The 12,192-nt window shown below is 41.3% G+C and overlaps 2 pseudogenes; both read left to right on the top strand.

Annotated features, from left to right (window-relative positions):
- The first annotated feature begins 5,323 nt into the window (after positions 1-5,323).
- Positions 5,324-5,452, top strand: LOC129780783 (U4 spliceosomal RNA; annotated as a pseudogene).
- Positions 5,453-11,488: 6,036 nt separating this feature from the next.
- On the top strand, positions 11,489-11,617 carry LOC129780782 (U4 spliceosomal RNA; annotated as a pseudogene).
- The last annotated feature ends 575 nt before the right edge of the window (positions 11,618-12,192 follow it).

Genomic DNA, 12,192 nt, shown 5'->3' with positions numbered 1-12,192 from the left:
TATGCAAGAGATCGAACGGTCGGTCTGCCTTAATTGGATGCAAATTCCATTTTGAATTTTTAGGCACGAAAATGTTCGACCTTATAGCTAATCGATTCGGTTATGACGATAACAGTAGCACAATTTGGCGAGCAAAGCGGAAGAAGGTATTTCTCGCGAATGGTGTATGTTTTTCTTTTGTTATTGTTACTGTTGTTTTCAAGATCGCTTCGGTTGACCGTAAGTTGGTTCCCAGAAGGGTTTCGAACATGAACGATTTCTCATGAAATTGTTTCAGAAATAAATATTGAACAGTTTTGTCTTGGGTTAAGCCTATATTCGAAGTAATTTCGTACGTCTGAATTGAAGTGTCTTGTTAATATAAGAAATTACTCTTATCTGGAAAACATTTTTGACCAAACGACTGGAGAATTCATCAAAACAGTGTGTCTACATACGTCCGGTCAAAGTTAACCCATGTTGTTGCCTCTTGAACCCATTCGTCGTCCAACGCAATTTGGTTGTGTTTTTTGCGGGTCCAAATTGAGCCAAATATAGAGGAGATGTGTCTGAAACGCGCCTGCCGGGCAATTTGACCCGCCTGATTTTCTCGTAAACCTGCTAGAATAGAAATGCAATGGATATAGGCAATCGTGCTAGTCAATGATAGAATCCCACCATGCAAGTTTTACATTTGTAACATGTTTTAAAAGAATAAAAAAATAGTTTTTTTGGAAGCGATTTTCGACGTAATTTTCTACATCATTTCTGTAAGGTTTTTGTTGCTTGCAACCGATTCAGAGGCGATAACTGTGGGTCATATTTATTGAGTCGAGTTCCCAGTGAATATCTCAGATGAAGAAAATGGTAAGAAAGGATTCTTTTCTCTCTCAATTTGATATTTCCGTATGGCATACCCTCGATCGGGGCAATTTGCTCGCTTTCGGCCGTAAACATTCTCACGAGAGAAATAGCTTGTATGTGAGGGATGCCAGATGATTTTTTCAAATATCTCTGCATGGCACGAATAAATGTCTTCAAATGTAATAAAAAATGAGCAAACCATCAGGATATTTCTAAATCATGTTCGATAAATCACTCAAATAATTGATTTCACATACTTTGAAATGACCTCAGTATCTATCTATCTATATATATATATATATATATATATATATATATATATAAAAATGGAGTGATGTCTGTCTGTCTGTCTGATTCTTATAGACTCGGAAACTACTGAACCGATCGACATGAAAATTGGTATGTAGGGGTTTTTGGGGCCGGGGAAGGTTTTCGTGATATTTTGAGACCCCTCCCCCCTCTCTAAGGGGGGCTGCCATACAAATGAAACACAAATTTCTGCATTACTCGGAAATTAACCAAGCAAACGAAACCAAAGTTGGCATGTGAAAGTTTTAGGGTGCAATAAATGTTTCTATGATGGTTAGACAGTCCTTCCCCCACTCAAAGGGGGGGCTGCCATACAAATGAAACACAAATTTCTGCATTACTCGAGAATTAATCAAGCAAATGAAACCAAATTTGGCATGTGGAGGTTTTAGGATGCAATAAATGTTTCTATGGTAATAAGATACTCCTTCCCCCTCTCTTAGAGGGGGCTGCCATACAAATGAAACACAATTTTTTGCATTACTCGGAAATTAATCAATCAAACGAAACCAAAGTTGGCATGTGAAAGTTTTAGGGTACAATAAATGTTTCTATGATGGTTAGACAGTCCTTCCCCCACTCAAAGGGGGGGCTGCCATACAAATGAAACACAAATTTCTGCATTACTCGAGAATTAATCAAGCAAATGAAACCAAATTTGGCATTTTAGGATGCAATAAATGTTTCTATGGTGTTAAGATACTCCTTCCTCCTCTCTTAGAGGGGGCTGCCGTACAAATGAAACACAAATTATTGCATTACCCGAGAATTAATCAAGCAAATTAAACCAAATTAGGCATATGGAAACTTTAGGGTGCAATGAATGTTTCTATGGTGGTTAGATACCCCTCCCCCCTCTCTTAGGGGTGGCTGCCATACAAATAAAACACAAATTTCTGCATTACTCGAGAATTAATCAAGTAAATGGGCGGGACGAAGTTTGCCGGGTTAGCTAGTATATATATAAATGGATTTCTGTCTGTTTGTCTGTCTGTCTGATTCTTATGGACTCGGAAGCTACTGAACCGATCAACATGAAAATCGGTATGGGGCTGTCCACATACCACGTGGACAACTTTAGGGGGGAGGGGGTAAGAAAATCTCCACGCATATCCACGGAGAGGCGGGAGGGGGTATACACTGAGTCCACGTGGACAGGTAGATTATTTTGTTTGAATGTGAAGGTTTTACGGGGCACGAAACGTTTCTATGGTGAATACACTTATCCCCCCTTCTAAGGGGGGCTGCCATACAAACGAAACACAAACTTCGAGAACTAATCAAGCACAATTTGGGATGTGAGGGTTTGTGGATATGAGAAATTTTTCTATGATGGTATTACACCCCTCCATACATGACAATTGAAAATTTTCGGAAAACTCTGAAGGAAAAAGGGAAAATTCGGAAAATTAAATTCCCATATGTTTTACAATTACATAGTGACAAGTGCCGTTAGTCCATTTGATGTTTGCGCTAACGAAATTGATCTTTGTTCGAAACTGGAAATGGATTTTAATGTGATGAAACACACTCCTATATCTTCTTCTATCTATACAAAAAAAAAGGATCGCCGGATGTCAATAAACAAATTTTGGGCGGGACGAAGTTTGCCGGGTCAGCTAGTGTTTTCATAAAATTAAATGTCTTGAAAACGAAAACATGTCTTCACATCTGGCATCTATATAATGTGCTCAGAGAATGCAGGAAAACAAGAGCGCGGACTGGAGAATTAATGCACGAATACTGGGAGAACACGCTCATCGGAGGAACGGTTTCTTCTCTTCGCTGGTGGGCATGAATGGAATAGATTGATGGAATCTCTCATTCATACAAGCTGTTTCTCTGCGTTTTATAGTCTCTGAGAGAAACAACTCGTGGCCATATTATATTTCTGCTGGGCTATTTTGCACCGTATGATTGGAAATTTAGAATTTGGGCGCCTTACAAAATAAAATTCGTAGCACTTTTGTTATTCAGTATTTAAAATACAGAACGATTACAGATGACTGAGGGATAACTAATCTACGTACTGACGTAGTTGTTATCCTCAATTTTAAGAGCACGGTCAAGATAAATCCATTCTCGCTTAGAGGGTGCGTATTACGTACTTCTCCTATATTAGAAAGATTTGAAAAATATTGTCCATTTTTATAGCTGTAAAAAACTGAAATAAGCGATTTTGTATTCCCTCTTGATATTGTTGACCACTACCGTTCTATGCATAGTTGTCCCATGTTCCAAAATCAGCTACTGAGAAAAACGCAATCAAAATTTTCTAGTATATTTGTCTACTAAAAGCTTCAAGCATTTCAATTTAGCAATATACCGGGTTTTTCAATAGCAGTAAACTATGGTTTAATGAAATGTGAAAGACTTCTCATTTGAATCAATCAAGCTTGATTACGGGTTTCATAATTCATAGTGGAACAGATATGTTGGGGGGAAAGAAATCCATTATTTTTTCGGTGGATTGCTGTAATAATCGATATTTCGCGTTGTATAAGTGTGATGAACTGAACAGTTTCGTGATTACTTGTAACTTACAATGAGTGGTACAAATAATTCAGTTGAACGTGCGTCGAAAATTGCCATCAACAAAGAGGAAATACGCAATAAAGGTCTTCGTAGCCACATTGATTGCGCGTTCAGGGCCCTCAATTGACCATCTTTGCGTTGCAATAGAAAAACTACGTACACGCAACAATCATCAGTGATATGGAGATCGATTCACGGTCGGAGTCCTGGCCTCTCTCCGTCTATACAAGCTCTGCCTGCAACAATAAATATCGAACAGTTGGGTATTAATAACACAACATATCAACTGTCTGCGGTTTAATATATAATTTGAAGATGCGGTAAACATGTAATATATACCGTAATGCTTTTGAATCCGGACAGCTTTTTAGTCCCGACTCTTTTGACGTAGGATTACGTCTTTCGGGATCATATTACGATCGATTTTCATATTGAAAAACGAAAATCGATCGTATTGTGAAAAAAGTCAAATTTAAAATGTTTACTGTCCAGATATTTCATGATGGATCGATGAGATTTTTGCGTCAATCGATTTCGACACTCCATAAAATTTTTACATTGAATAAAATAGTATGTTTCATGAAACTAACTTCCAAAAATTGAACAATCTTCATCGTTATCCAAACGGAAATTCCGTGTTCTTATTGTTCGAAATCTTCCTATTGTTTTCACAATTATTGGTCAGTCATTTCCTGATAGATTTTCGATAGTTTTGCATCAATCGATTTCGGTACTTCAAAACAATTCATTACAGTAAAAATGAATAAAATAATATATTTTAAGAAACTATGAATATCTCATAGGAATATTTTTCTAGGAAGCACAAACCCGCCCAATTCCAGCTTCACCTATCCGGCAAAACGATCCAACACTATGTTTTTAAAATACCTGGGTGTATATTTTGATTCTAAGTGTACCTGGGGGAGACACATTGCGTATTTGAAACAGAAATGCCAGCAAAGAATCAATTTTCTCCAAACAATAACCGGAACATGGTGGGGTGCCCATCCAGGAGACCTTATTCAGTTGTACAAAACAACGATATTATCAGTGTTGGAATATGGCAGTTTTTGCTTCCGATCAGCTGCCAGGATTCATATTCTCAAGCTGGAGAGGATACAATATCGTTGCTTGCGTATAGCCATGGGGTGTTTGCATTCGACACATACGATGAGTCTCGAAGTTTTGGCAGGAGTACCCCCGCTTACTCTTCGGTTCACAGAATTATCCTACAGATTTCTCATCCGTTGCAAGATCATGAATCCATTGGTGATTGATAACTTCGAAAATCTACTCCAACTGACTCCTCAGTCAAGTTTTATGTCTTTATACCATGAGTACCTTACCCACGACGTGCACCCTTCACCAGGCATCTCCAACCAAGTTTGCTTCCCATACTTCTGCAATTCCTCTGTCATTTTTGATCTGTCCATGCGACAAAAAATCCATGGAATCCCAGATCACCTACGCTCCGATTCTATTCCGCCGATATTTTCGGCAGAATATGGGAAAGTTGGATCTGATAAAATGTTCTTTACTGACGGTGTCGCCGCACGGATCATGCCTTTAGAGCGTGATTCATGGCGAGAACGATAGAGCGGATGCTTAGATCGCGCTCTATCCTAAATACACAGAATAGCTTGCGCAGTGGCTTTATCGTAACTAATGAGGTTTTTCCGAAGTGCGATTATTGCTAGCTGAAAACCTAAATATCATAAAACTCCTCCGGCCAGCGATAACCCGCCGGGAAGGAGAACAAAACAAAAATAAGCAAAACGACGTAATGTGTTTACGATCAGAGCCTATCTCCGATCGTAAATACCGAAGGACGGGAGAAATCCCAAAAAGAGAGCACTATGGGTGCTATAAACGGAGCCTATCTCCGAGCTAGGACAATAAGTAATAAAACGGAGAGGAAAAGATAACACGCCTGCGAGCGTGTTAATAATCATCCCTCGTTCGCCCGTCTGGCTTAGAATAAATAATTGTAATTTTCTCTCTCTTATGCTACGCCCTTCTGGGGTAGATAAGAAGGCAATGTCTGTAACAAATTAATGTATATAAGAGAAAACTTGAACAGAATAAACGCACTCTCAACTGGACACTCTCAACCATACCACGGACGTAGGAGCGTCGTGGCGAAGTACCGAACCCCTCTTTTTTGTCATAAACGTATCACAACCCTGGACATCGCCCGAGCATCCTGGACACCATCGGGAGCACCCTGGACATCATCGCCGGCAGATCCCAGCGCAACAAGCGCTGGTAAGTATTGAACACCCCTCCTCCAAAGATCCGAAATTCCAACCACCCTTCCTCTCCCTTTTCCTTCCCTTGGCTCCGCCCGGCCAAACTCCCAAGTGACGCGGTACTACCGGATCGCACCAGTAGGCGCATACTCGTTATGCGCTCTACGTGATCTGGCCTACCACATAGCGTCCAGTAAAGGGCTTTCCCTTCGTGTCATCAGCACGATCTCGAACTGCAGCCACATTTGGTGGCTCCAGAGAGGATCTTTCCTCCAGCGTAATCAGCACGATACCCTGCAGCCACATTTGGTGGCTCCAGAGAGGATCTTTCCTCCAGCGTAATCAGCACGATACCCTGCAGCCACATTTGGTGGCTCCAGAGAGGAGTCTTTTCCTAAAGACACTGTACGAACTCACAACACGCTCGGTTGAGTTGAGAATCCTGTTAAATTGATTTGCGCCCGTCGTTGAACGGAGAGGTTCGGTCTTGTAAAAGACGAACAAGGTGAGGTTGTCTGTGGACATCACCATTTAGCCAAGAGGCAAATTGCGCATTTCAAGAAACAGAAATTAGGTCCTGAAAGACGGACAAATTAGGCCGTAGAAATCGGCATCTTGTTGAAACAAGTCCAGCTTTATAAACAGACCGATCGCCAGTCAGGCATAGTTGGACGAAGGCAACCAGGCGCCTCGTCAACATCAACTGTAATCCGGTCACGAGGGCCGGAAGACGAATATTGTGCAACGTTTGAAATCAGCGTAGGCAACTAGGCGCCACGCTTGGTTTAAGACAAGGCGAAGGCAACCAGGCGCCTCGCCACTTGCGCATTATAACACAGTTTAAACATCGAGTGACGGCAACCAGGCTCCTCACTCAGGAATAATGATATCAAGCTTTACGAGATCATCACGCCCGTGCTGTGATGCATGTGGCAAGAAAATTGAACTAGACAATCTGGTCCAATGCAGACAGTGCAAAAGGAATTATCATCATTCCTGTGTAGGACATACACCCACTGAAGAGGAAACCTATTTAGTATGCTCGCTTTGTTCCCCTACCAAAACAAACGAAAGTGAGGGAAAGGCACAGGCACCTGCAGCGTCTCATCCCTCAACTAATTCGAGGGAACAAAAACAGATAGAGGAGCTGACGAGTCTAGTTACACAACTAACAGAGATGCATGTTAGCGAACGCAACAACATGCTAAATCTAAGAGGTGAAATAGTAACAATGCAGGCATCACTCAACGCTTTAGTCGTGGGCGCAACGACAATAGCAACACAGCGACAAACAGAATTACCATGCTCTCCGGCGCAAGCGCAGTCAACTGAACCCCTAATCAATATCTCCGGGCAACAACGTGACCGAGCAACGATTCAAACACCACTACCAATGAGATCCGGTCCATCAATTGGCTGGGAGCAGAGTGCAATGATGCCAGCTCCACAGCATGGAGATTTTACGATTCTAATGAAGAGGCAAGCTTTGACTCCCTTGCCAAAATTCAGCGGGTCGCCCAAAGATTGGGCTAAATTCAAAAGGATCTACGAAGTCAGCACGAGAGAATGTGCGTTTTCCAATCATGAAAATCTCTCCAGACTTGAAGCTGCCCTTGAAGGACGCGCAGCTAGAAGCGTGCAGCAACTATTTATAAACTCGGAAAATGTTCCGAGTATAATAGAGAGACTAGAGGAAAATTTCGGAAACCCTAAATTCATATATGAGGAACTACTGCACGATCTACAGAAGCTTAAAAGAGAAAGTAGATCAATAATAATCGAAATGTCAGATGCTTTAGAAAATATGGTGGCAAACATGACGATCATAAATCAAAGAGGTTACCTACTAGATGCGAGGTTAATAGAAGACCTAGTTAAGAGACTACCTTATAACCTGCAAATAGAATGGACACGCCATAGAACGACGACTGGTGATGCCCCATCTTTAGAAGAAATGAGTAACTGGCTGAAACCTCACGCCAAAATAATGAGGAATATGGCTTCTCCTCTACCTTCTACAGATAGAAGCCAGATACATGTCCATCAAGAGATGCCACGCATGAAATGTCCGGTTTGCTCGAATAACCATAAAATCTTCGATTGCACGGAATTTAAGAACTCCAACATCCAAAAAAGATGTCGATTGGCAGTACAATGTAAAATATGTTTCGGATGTCTAGGCACCGGACATATGGTTAAAGATTGCAGACGATCTAGGAGGTGCGGCTTGAGTGGATGTAACAAGCACCACCACAGAATGTTACACTCGAATCCAGACATGGAACCAACACCTCGTAATACGTCCGCTACAGTTCCGCTTGAAGCCAACTGCAATATTCACAAGTCCTCAGCAAACGAGATATACTACCAGGTGATTCCAGTAACACTTCAACACGGAAGGCATTCAGTCGATACATATGCCTTCCTAGACACAGGGTCTTCCCTGACATTGCTAGATGAGGAAATGGCAAACTCCTTGGACCTATACGGCAGAGAAGAACCACTACAATTAAAATGGACACAGGACGTGTCTCGAAACGAGCTGAACAGTAGAAAAGTACAAGTTCGCATTCAGGGGTCGTCCAGAAGGTCGTACCGACTTGACGGTGTAAGAACCATTAAAAACTTACAACTTCCGACTCAGACAATGAACTACAAAGCAATGGCTACAAAATATCCGCATTTGGAAAACCTTCCGATCGAAAGCTACGAGCTTGCAAGGCCAACAATTCTCATAGGGCTGAATCAAAGCCATTTGCTTACCGCCATGGAAACAAGAAGGGGAAGTGACAATGACCCAATAGCAGTCCGAAGTAAGCTTGGATGGTTTATTTTCGGTAATGTCAGATCAATTTATCAAAACGATCATGAACTATTGCAACACGATAAAGAACTACGAGATATGATGGCTGCGCACTTCTCAATCGATGAATTTAGCATCAGACAACCAATAAGAGTCAACGACAACCCCTTGCCCTTAGAACCGGTCAACAAGTATACCACCGCGAGTTCTAACAACGTAATGCTGATAACCTCGACCGAAGATAAATCAAAAAAATCAACGCGAAAAAAAAGACGTAGAAATAAGACTACAACAAAAGGCATTTCTAAATCTTGGTTCAACATCTCACGTATATTGAAAATAATGATGTTGTTCGTAATGTCGTTCACGTTGATCAACGCTATATCCATAAAACCCGTTGACAAAGACGGTCTAATGTTCGACCACGAAGGAACGTGCTTATTACATAGAGGCATATGGCAAACAAATATACAAACCAACGTAGTGCCCGATGAAGACATTGAAGTAATTAACTCGATACGGAATAATGTGACAGTAGCGATGAAAGACATGGAGTTTGTCATCGAAGACTCTCTCCTAGAGCAAATTGCAACATCTGTTGAACGTTTATGCGATGATGCGATTGATGAGATCAAGCAGACAACGAGAACTAAACGAAGCAAAGGGTTCTTCGGTTTTTTGGCGGACTTAATATTTGGTAGCGACGATATGGAAAACGAGCTACAGGCAATGAGGGTTCATGAAGACGAAAAAATTCACCAAATATCGGAGTCAATGGTAAAAATGAATACCAAGGCGTCCAAAATGGGAGAACAGCTTAACGAGAGATACTATAAATTGTACAAAGACATGACTCAATTAAAACAATTATATTCTGCGGATAAGGTTCAAAGGTTACGAACAACGATGTTAGAAACCACGATATTGGCACGAGAAGTTATCGATGGAACATTGAATAGATATAGGAAAGTTCGAACGTTTCCTTTGTCCGTCGACGAACTAGCCCAAACCAGAAAAAACATTTCACAAGCGTTGCCAACTGGTTACATTGTCCTGGATCACCCATCAGCCGTAAAATACAACACGCGTGTAGTCAACGGCTCCCTCATAATTACCATGACGAGTGTTGTCATCAACAAAGTTGAGTTCGAGGTATTTAAGATAATACCGATCCCACGGGCTGAGAATGGCTCAATTATTGTAACAGAACATGATCGCATCGCGGTAGGCCACAACCAAGACTTCTTCTACCCATCGATCGAACTAACAAAACTGAATGATACGCATTTAATTACGGTTCAACCAGAACTGAGTAAGGAAGTGGATTGCGTAGCGGCTGTCATACTGCATATCGCAAGTACCCGCAAATGTGCAACAAAACTGTTAACCACGCCTTACGCTATGATGGAGACACTGTCCACTCCTAATACCGTTTTATACTATGCATCCGATACAAAGGCAATAGTTATACATTACGACAACGTGGTAATGTCACCACCTTATGAGGCAGCAGTAGTAACTCTCCAGCCAGATTGCCGTATACAATCCAACAACAAAACGATACATGCAAGTTTAAATGGCATGAACAAGAAGATTGCAACATACTTCAAATCTAAATACCAGGTGGCCGATCACCTATTGGACGAATTCAATGACGCCGTAAAAGATGTGGTGGAGCCGAAGCCCGATAATCCCTACGATAACAACGCTATGATAACCGTGTACAACGGTTTGGATCCCTTCCATCCGAAATCGAAGTATCTTTGGAGGAACGCCGCCCTTTTCGTAAGCATACTAATGATTATAATCGGGATCATTTATCTACGTTGCTGCAGACGAAGATGCTGCACCAGATCCAGAGCCACAGCAGGACCCGATGTCCATATCCGAATGGACAACCTATTGAACCGGCAACAATTAGAAGACACAGCGCTTTAAAACCAAGCATTGGAGGGACGTTCAATGAAGCAAGGCGGCATGCCGAAGAATTGAAGAGAAAAAGTGATTTAAAACTCTGTTAGACCATAAGTACACAAAATGTAAAATAGAAGAAAATAATTGAATATGAAATAATTGTAGTCAAAATGAGGAATCTGACAATGAATAAGAAATATAAGCAACAAAGGGTTGCATAAACTGACGAGAAGATATGTCGTCTAATGTAATAGTAAAAAAAAATATAATTTGTTCAGTGAAAGAAGCAATTAGGCGCCGTTGTATGGCTATTAAAGTACATAAAGTTGAAGACTCTTCTATGGATAGAAGAAGTATTGAATTTGAAAATTGAATACTCCTGCGAGAGTAAAATGAAGTGTAACACAAAGCTAAAATGAATAGGATTTGCATTGTAAATGAATCTGAAGGCAAAGTGGCTAATAAATTGTAACGAAGCAAAGAATGAATTTATAACACACCATGTATGAAGAATAAACGGAAGTCATCCGCTCATAGCAAACGAATTGCATTGTATAACTTCAGGTTAGGAAATTGAACGTAAGAAAAACATAATATTGAAAAGAGAATATAAGATGAAACAATTGCGAATTATACAGTAATAAAAGATACAGCATCAGAAGCATAGAAGAAAAAATTATTAGAAACAGATGCGGCGTAGCTCAATTGGTAAATCTGCCTTACGCGATTTACGAGGGCCGGTATGTCGCCGCACGGATCATGCCTTTAGAGCGTGATTCATGGCGAGAACGATAGAGCGGATGCTTAGATCGCGCTCTATCCTAAATACACAGAATAGCTTGCGCAGTGGCTTTATCGTAACTAATGAGGTTTTTCCGAAGTGCGATTATTGCTAGCTGAAAACCTAAATATCATAAAACTCCTCCGGCCAGCGATAACCCGCCGGGAAGGAGAACAAAACAAAAATAAGCAAAACGACGTAATGTGTTTACGATCAGAGCCTATCTCCGATCGTAAATACCGAAGGACGGGAGAAATCCCAAAAAGAGAGCACTATGGGTGCTATAAACGGAGCCTATCTCCGAGCTAGGACAATAAGTAATAAAACGGAGAGGAAAAGATAACACGCCTGCGAGCGTGTTAATAATCATCCCTCGTTCGCCCGTCTGGCTTAGAATAAATAATTGTAATTTTCTCTCTCTTATGCTACGCCCTTCTGGGGTAGATAAGAAGGCAATGTCTGTAACAAATTAATGTATATAAGAGAAAACTTGAACAGAATAAACGCACTCTCAACTGGACACTCTCAACCATACCACGGACGTAGGAGCGTCGTGGCGAAGTACCGAACCCCTCTTTTTTGTCATAAACGTATCACAACCCTGGACATCGCCCGAGCATCCTGGACACCATCGGGAGCACCCTGGACATCATCGCCGGCAGATCCCAGCGCAACAAGCGCTGGTAAGTATTGAACACCCCTCCTCCAAAGATCCGAAATTCCAACCACCCTTCCTCTCCCTTTTCCTTCCCTTGGCT

Source organism: Toxorhynchites rutilus, chromosome 3, assembly GCF_029784135.1.
Source record: "Toxorhynchites rutilus septentrionalis strain SRP chromosome 3, ASM2978413v1, whole genome shotgun sequence".
Taxonomy (NCBI): Eukaryota; Metazoa; Arthropoda; class Insecta; order Diptera; family Culicidae; genus Toxorhynchites; species Toxorhynchites rutilus.
The sequence above is the reverse complement of the archived record's forward strand: the minus strand, read 5'-3'. Positions and strand labels throughout refer to the sequence as shown.